At 45.4% G+C, this 6,000-nt stretch overlaps 1 protein-coding gene across 2 annotated transcripts in view; it reads left to right on the top strand.

Annotated features, from left to right (window-relative positions):
• Positions 1–1,304: 1,304 nt before the first annotated feature.
• JAKMIP2 (janus kinase and microtubule interacting protein 2) overlaps positions 1,305–6,000 on the top strand; it is a 104,103-nt gene continuing 99,407 nt past the window's right edge. For both annotated transcript variants that reach the window (XM_084636661.1, XM_084636660.1), the window contains exon 1: positions 1,305–1,402. The gene's annotated coding sequence lies outside the window, so the exon portion shown is untranslated. The remainder of the gene's footprint in view (positions 1,403–6,000) is intronic.

Raw genomic sequence — 6,000 nt, 5'->3', positions numbered from 1 at the left:
TAAAGAAGGGCAGGGTGTTCATGACCTCCTGATAATTGTTTGCAACTCTCCCCACAGCATTGAGGGTTGTGACCCCTGGCTGAGAACCCACAAGTCTTTGTTAAGAAACCCTTAGTTATAAATAAGATCCAGCAGCCTGTAGTACTTGTCCCTGATTTGCACCTTACTTTGTAGAGTTTTTGGCCAGCACTGTAGAATACAGGGTACTTCAGATTTTACTGAAGTGGAGGTGGCATGTGGGGCTGCCGGTCTTTTGCCAGGGAGAGGAGGTTGGCTGAGGGGGTTTCCTGCAACTGGGGGTCCTATTTCCGATCCTGCCTTCACTCACGTATCCGGGCAGAGGTTCCTTTCAGCAGCATCCGCTGGTTCCCTTGACCGGGGTTCTCTGCTCAGTGTCCCCTTCAAGTTCCCTTTGTTTGACCCTTTGACCTTCACTCCTGTCCCTATTACATTTTTGGTTGTCCCCCGTAATTATTTGAGTTCCTGGACCTTGTGGATCCTCCTCACAGGCTGCAGGAGAGGTACCTGCCCACTTCCTGGGACCCACTATGAGGACCCTTTTGCAGCTGTCCAGCCTGACTTTGTTACACTAGATGTCTTACAGGTTGTCTTTCGCTATATATGTTTCAATAGTTGTGGCTCGGTTCATTGGCTTAATGAAATTGCCAGCTCCTCACCACTCTTCACGTCCTTCCATTTAACCTTTGCAAAGCTGCCTTTTCCCGCTGGCCTCCTCTGCTGCACCCTCAACACCTGCATTTCCCAATGCAGAACAGCTTGTTGTGGGCAGGCAAATGCCCACTGTCCCCTCCTGACGTGAGGGATTCATGCCCTTGACAAGCTCACACCTGTCAGCCCTGCTGACTCAGCTAAGGAAGCTCTCCGAAACGGGACCTTTAGCATCTATAGGGGGCCCTGCTTAGCCTAGGGCAAGTTTCGCCCTTTTTGATGAGCTGTAATGGCCACTGAAGTGTCTCTCCCTTGGCTGAAGCAGCTTCTGGGAATAAGCCTCAGTCTCTCCCTGTTCTTCCCTCCCCCATCTCCTCCTTTTCCCTCCATCTTTTATGGCTGTTGCCATGGCGCCTAGAGAGAGCTCAGCGCTGCAGCTGGGGAGGGAGGAGGGAGCAGCAGTGCCTTCTGCAAGTCCAGGCTCTTGCTCACTGAGCTCATCACCCTCCTCCTCCTCCTAGGAAGGAGCTGGCTGGCTGCTGCTGCTGCTGCTCTGGGTGGGCGGGTGGTTTACATCCTCAGCATCACCAAGCAGAGGGCCGGCGGAGGGCGGGGGGGGGGGGGAATCCCAGCAGCTGCTGATGTTGGGCTTTGAAACAGCCTCAGTAACAGGGAAAATGGATTCAGCTTGCACATCCCTCGCCTTTCAGCATCTTCTCCTGGTTTCGACATGGTGAGCAGCAGAGCCAGCACTGCCTTTATTGCTGTTATTAATGATTGTGGCGGAGGGTCATTATTCTCACGCTGATGATGTATTTTCTGATCCGGTTGCTCTGAGTATCTTTAATATGTCTGTGAAACAATGACTTCCATCTGAGCTATTAGAGAGAGCATGGGGGCTGGAGAGAGGGAGAAGTGGGAGGGATGGAGTGAGAGAGCTGGAGATATAGAAAGATGGAGCAAGGAGCAGGTGGGCTGATTAGGAACAGTCTTAGTAAAACAATATTCCAGGAATTCATCGTAGCTAACCTCATGCTCTGAACACCCCTCAAATCCCTTTTTTTATTTGTCATCTTCTTTCCTTTCTGTTACAAAATGGGATGCACTGAAGATGGTTGTTAATCAAAAAAAAGGAATGTATTTTTTCAAAGGGCTTAGGCTGAGCCTCAGTAACTCCCAGATACTGGGGTTGGGCCTTAGTGAAATAGCATTTGCGGTAGTAAGTGCAGCTAAGCCAAGAGCAGTGTAGAAGAAGCCACTCTGATTAATTTTGTTTGCAGCACAGATTTACCTATTTTGTTTTGCTGTGGCTTTGTGTGAGCTTTCATTTTTAGACTGTCTTTTTAAAAATGTTTCTATATAGATCTTGTTGTTATGGAAGAGGGGTGTGTGTATGTGTATAAATTTTCTCAAGCATTGAGCTGCATGTCTTTGTATGTACAGTACATGTGCTGTTGTCACTGCCAGTAACGGAAGAAACATTCCAGTTGGGGTGGTGTAAGATTTATTCTTCAGTTACTGAATTATTGTCCCTTGGTTTCATTATGGCACTTAGGATAGACCTATATCATATCATCATTGGTCTGTTTTATGGCACTAAATAGTAATTTGTTTCCATTAATATAAATGGATATAAGACACTGAACATATACCTTATGGCCTGGGGATGGATGCATAGATAGCTCTAGGTATAGATATTAAAAGTTTAAATTAAGATCTTGGGAGAAAAAATGTCAAACCATATTTTTAAACCTATGGATTTGCACTCAGAAATGCCCCATGCACCATTGTACCAGGAAAAGTCAGATTCTCCTTTCTAAATGCCCTGCATTCATTGTGCTAGATTCTGCCTTGATGTACACTCCATGAACAGCTTGAACTCTGGGAAGCGTGTTAGTGTCACGTAGGGTCCATTTTGTCCAATAATACTGGATTTGATCCTTCAATCCTGGCTCAGGCAAAATTCCCATTGTTCAGGCCTGCTGTTGTGTGTTCATTCCACCAGTGTACAAACGCCAGGCCAAAATCAGCTGTGCTCTAAATGTTAACATGATTTACATGCCTGCCCAAATTCTGATTTCTCTTATGCTGGTGTAAATCCATGGTAATTCTATTGACTTCAGTAGGTTTACACCTGGTGTGGGTGAACTCATATGTATATAGTAACATAGCTTGCAGTGATTTGGCATTGGGACTAAAAAGTGAGTGTCATATAAATGGATCTGGCGACTAAATTCAGCCCAGGCACAAGCAGGTGCAATTAAGTCAATGGATGTTGCACCCACTGAGCCAGAATCAATCCTATCTTTAAAGGGGGTGAGTCTGCACCTCTGGGAGATTCACCCTCAGGGGAGAGCAGGAGGTGTTTCCAATGGGAATGGGCAACTTCATCTTTGTTGGGAAATTAGTGGGAATCCCCCCAGCAGAGGTGGCTGAGCGGAGTTGCTGACTTGATGCATCTGACCATACCCTTTCCCAGGACAGCCTTGTTGACTTTTGGAACTCCACCACCTATAAGTGGATCCTCTGGAGCTCTCCATCACTGCAACCTCCCTCCTGTTGGACTTGCTGGCTTGGCTATTCTGCGAGGGTCTACACTGGTTGAGGCTGGCCCTAGCCTTGGAGTTGAATTTGTCCACTTGTTTCTGCAGTGCCCAACACAACCCTGACTAGGATCTCTAGCTGCTATTACAATACAAACAATAGGTAACTGCCTTTGGCTGAATTTGCCCCAGCATCTTTCAGTGTCCTCTGGTCATACTGTCCTTCTGTTTCCAGTGGTTATTTCTAGCTCAGTAAGCTTTTAAACACAGGTCTTCTGTTATCCTACTCTCTTTTGTTTTAGCCTCTACTTAATGGGAAGATAACACTGGTGCAGCACTAGAATGTGGTTGTACAGAACAAACAACAGGCTATTATCATTTATAAATGCATGGTGGAACCATCTTGACCTTTTATTATTATCAAAACTTTAATGCAGCTGGAAAGGGGATGCATAATTTCTCCATTGTTATTACAAAGGATAACTGACTTCATAGTATTCAAGTCAGAGAAACACTGTGTAACTCTACTGACAGTATGATGCCAGAGTCATTTTCAGGTTTTGGTTTCTATTATCCATCCTTTTCCTTTTATTCCTTTTATCCAGTTAATATCACAGTTTACAAATGCATAAAAGCACTCCTCTTACCATAAAAAGATAATAGGCTAGATTCTGATCCCACTAACACGGGTTTAAATCCGGTATAACTCTAATGAAGTCAATGGATCTAACTCTGGTTTCACTCCCAGTATAATGGAGTCACTCCTAATTTACATCAGTGTAAATGAGAGCAGAATCAAGCCTATTAGTGGACCAATGTGGTCCAGTGGTTTAAGCCTAGAAATTAGTAAAAAAGGAAGTTCTAATCCCTGAACTGACACCAGCTCCATCTGTGGCTTTGGTTATCTCATGAACTCTGCCGCCTGTGAAATGGGCAGATAACAATGACAAATTTACTGGGGACCCCAGGAACAGGATGAAATGCTAACGCTATGTTTACTGAATACTTTCCAGTGTCACGTCGTGTGGAGTACTAGCAGCTTTAAGCTGACAGAGAGCTCTGTGGGGATAACTTGAGAATCAGGATATCTCCATCTTTACAGTCACCCTGGGTGAGAAATAACACCAACTGCCCATCTCTAGCCACTGCTTCCCATAATCCCTCCCCAAACACAGCAGTTCTTGACACGTTTCTTGTTCTCCCCCCGGGGTTCTTGGACTTGACCCTTACAACCCCATCGCCCAACTGGTATTGGGAGGAGGGAAGGACACAGTGAATCATGGCCTTGCACATGGGACTTCAGTCAAATAGCTTTGCAAGCAAGACCAGATTTGCTCTTGATTCTGAAATGATTAATACAGTTGTCAAAGGAATGAAATAATCTGAACCCACAACCATTGTCTTGTATAAATATTGAGACAAATCTCGGCCTCTCTTCATTAGCTTTCAAGGCTCCAATTGCAACACAAATCTCATGTTTCTGCTGCAATGAGGCCCAGGCAGAGATACCATGTATGGGAATTCTGCCAGTCCCTGCTGTGAGAGTGGAATGTGGGCAGGCCAGGGATATGGAGAACGTACAGCCTGGGAACAGGGAAGACCCAAATTCACATCTTGGTGGGTTGTATCCTCCTTTTCTTCCATACGTGTTAGTAGCAGCCACATCCCAGGTTCTACTGGTCCTTTGTTGTGTGTTAAGGGGAAACACTCATCACGCCAGTAGATGCCTTGAAAAAAGCCCTTTTACTCAGGCTTTGCTCCTGTGAACAGAATATGGCCCCTTTGTGACATCACAATCATTTCAATGTGTTTTATCTTAAAGTGGGTTGAGATTGGATCCTAGCATGTTGAGGATATTATAATACAAGACACCAGTGAAAAGTCTGATCCTTCAGCACTTACTCTGGCAAAGCCCCATATAAATGCTGGCCACCTCAGAGACACAGGAAGGGGATAGTGATGTGCGCCTTCTTGGAACTCCCTAGCAATGGATGCCCTGGTGCTCCCAGAGACAGAGTCTTTTTCATGCTGTGAACAAATTCCTGCAGTTCCCATTGGGTCAGTGCATCTTTTGCATTTCCTCAGCTACTTGGCTTGAGTCTATGTAACCCACTGGTGAGCATGTGTTAAAAGTCTGCCACTGTGCTTGATCCACAGAGGACATGAGTCTATTACAGTCATAGTTAATAAGACTTTGCTCTTTGGTTCAATCTGTAGCAGCTCCTGCTTGTTAGGACTGGGGACATCCAGCGCTATCTCATAGACTCAGAACTTTAAGACCAGAAGGGAACATTTTGCTCATTTAGTCTGACCTCCTGCACATCGCAGGCTACAGACCTTCACCCACCCTTCCTGTAATAGACCCATAACTTCTGGATGACTTTCTGAAGTCCTCAAATCATGTTTTAAATACTTCAAGTTAAAGAGAATCCACCATTTACTCTATTTTAAACCAGAAAGTGACCTATGCTGCAAAGGAAGATGAAAAACCACCAGGGTCTCTACCAATCTGACCTGGGGAAAAATTCCTTCCCATCCCCAATATGGTGATCATTTGAACCCTGAGCATGTGGGAAAGATGTACCAGCCAGACACCTGGGAAAGAATTCTCTGTAACTCGGTGCCCTCCTCATCTAGTGTATCATCTCTGGCTGTTGGCGATACTTGCTACTAGCAGTTGCAAATGGGTCACATGCCATTGTAGGCAATCTCACCATACTATCCCCTCCATAAACCTTATCAAATTCAGTCTTGAAAGAAGTTAGGTTTTTTGTCTGCACTGCTCCCC

This window comes from Lepidochelys olivacea (genome assembly GCF_965140295.1).
Source record: "Lepidochelys olivacea isolate rLepOli2 genome assembly, chromosome: 8".
Lineage (NCBI taxonomy): Eukaryota > Metazoa > Chordata > Testudines > Cheloniidae > Lepidochelys > Lepidochelys olivacea.
This window is presented reverse-complemented; position numbering and strand designations above follow the sequence as displayed.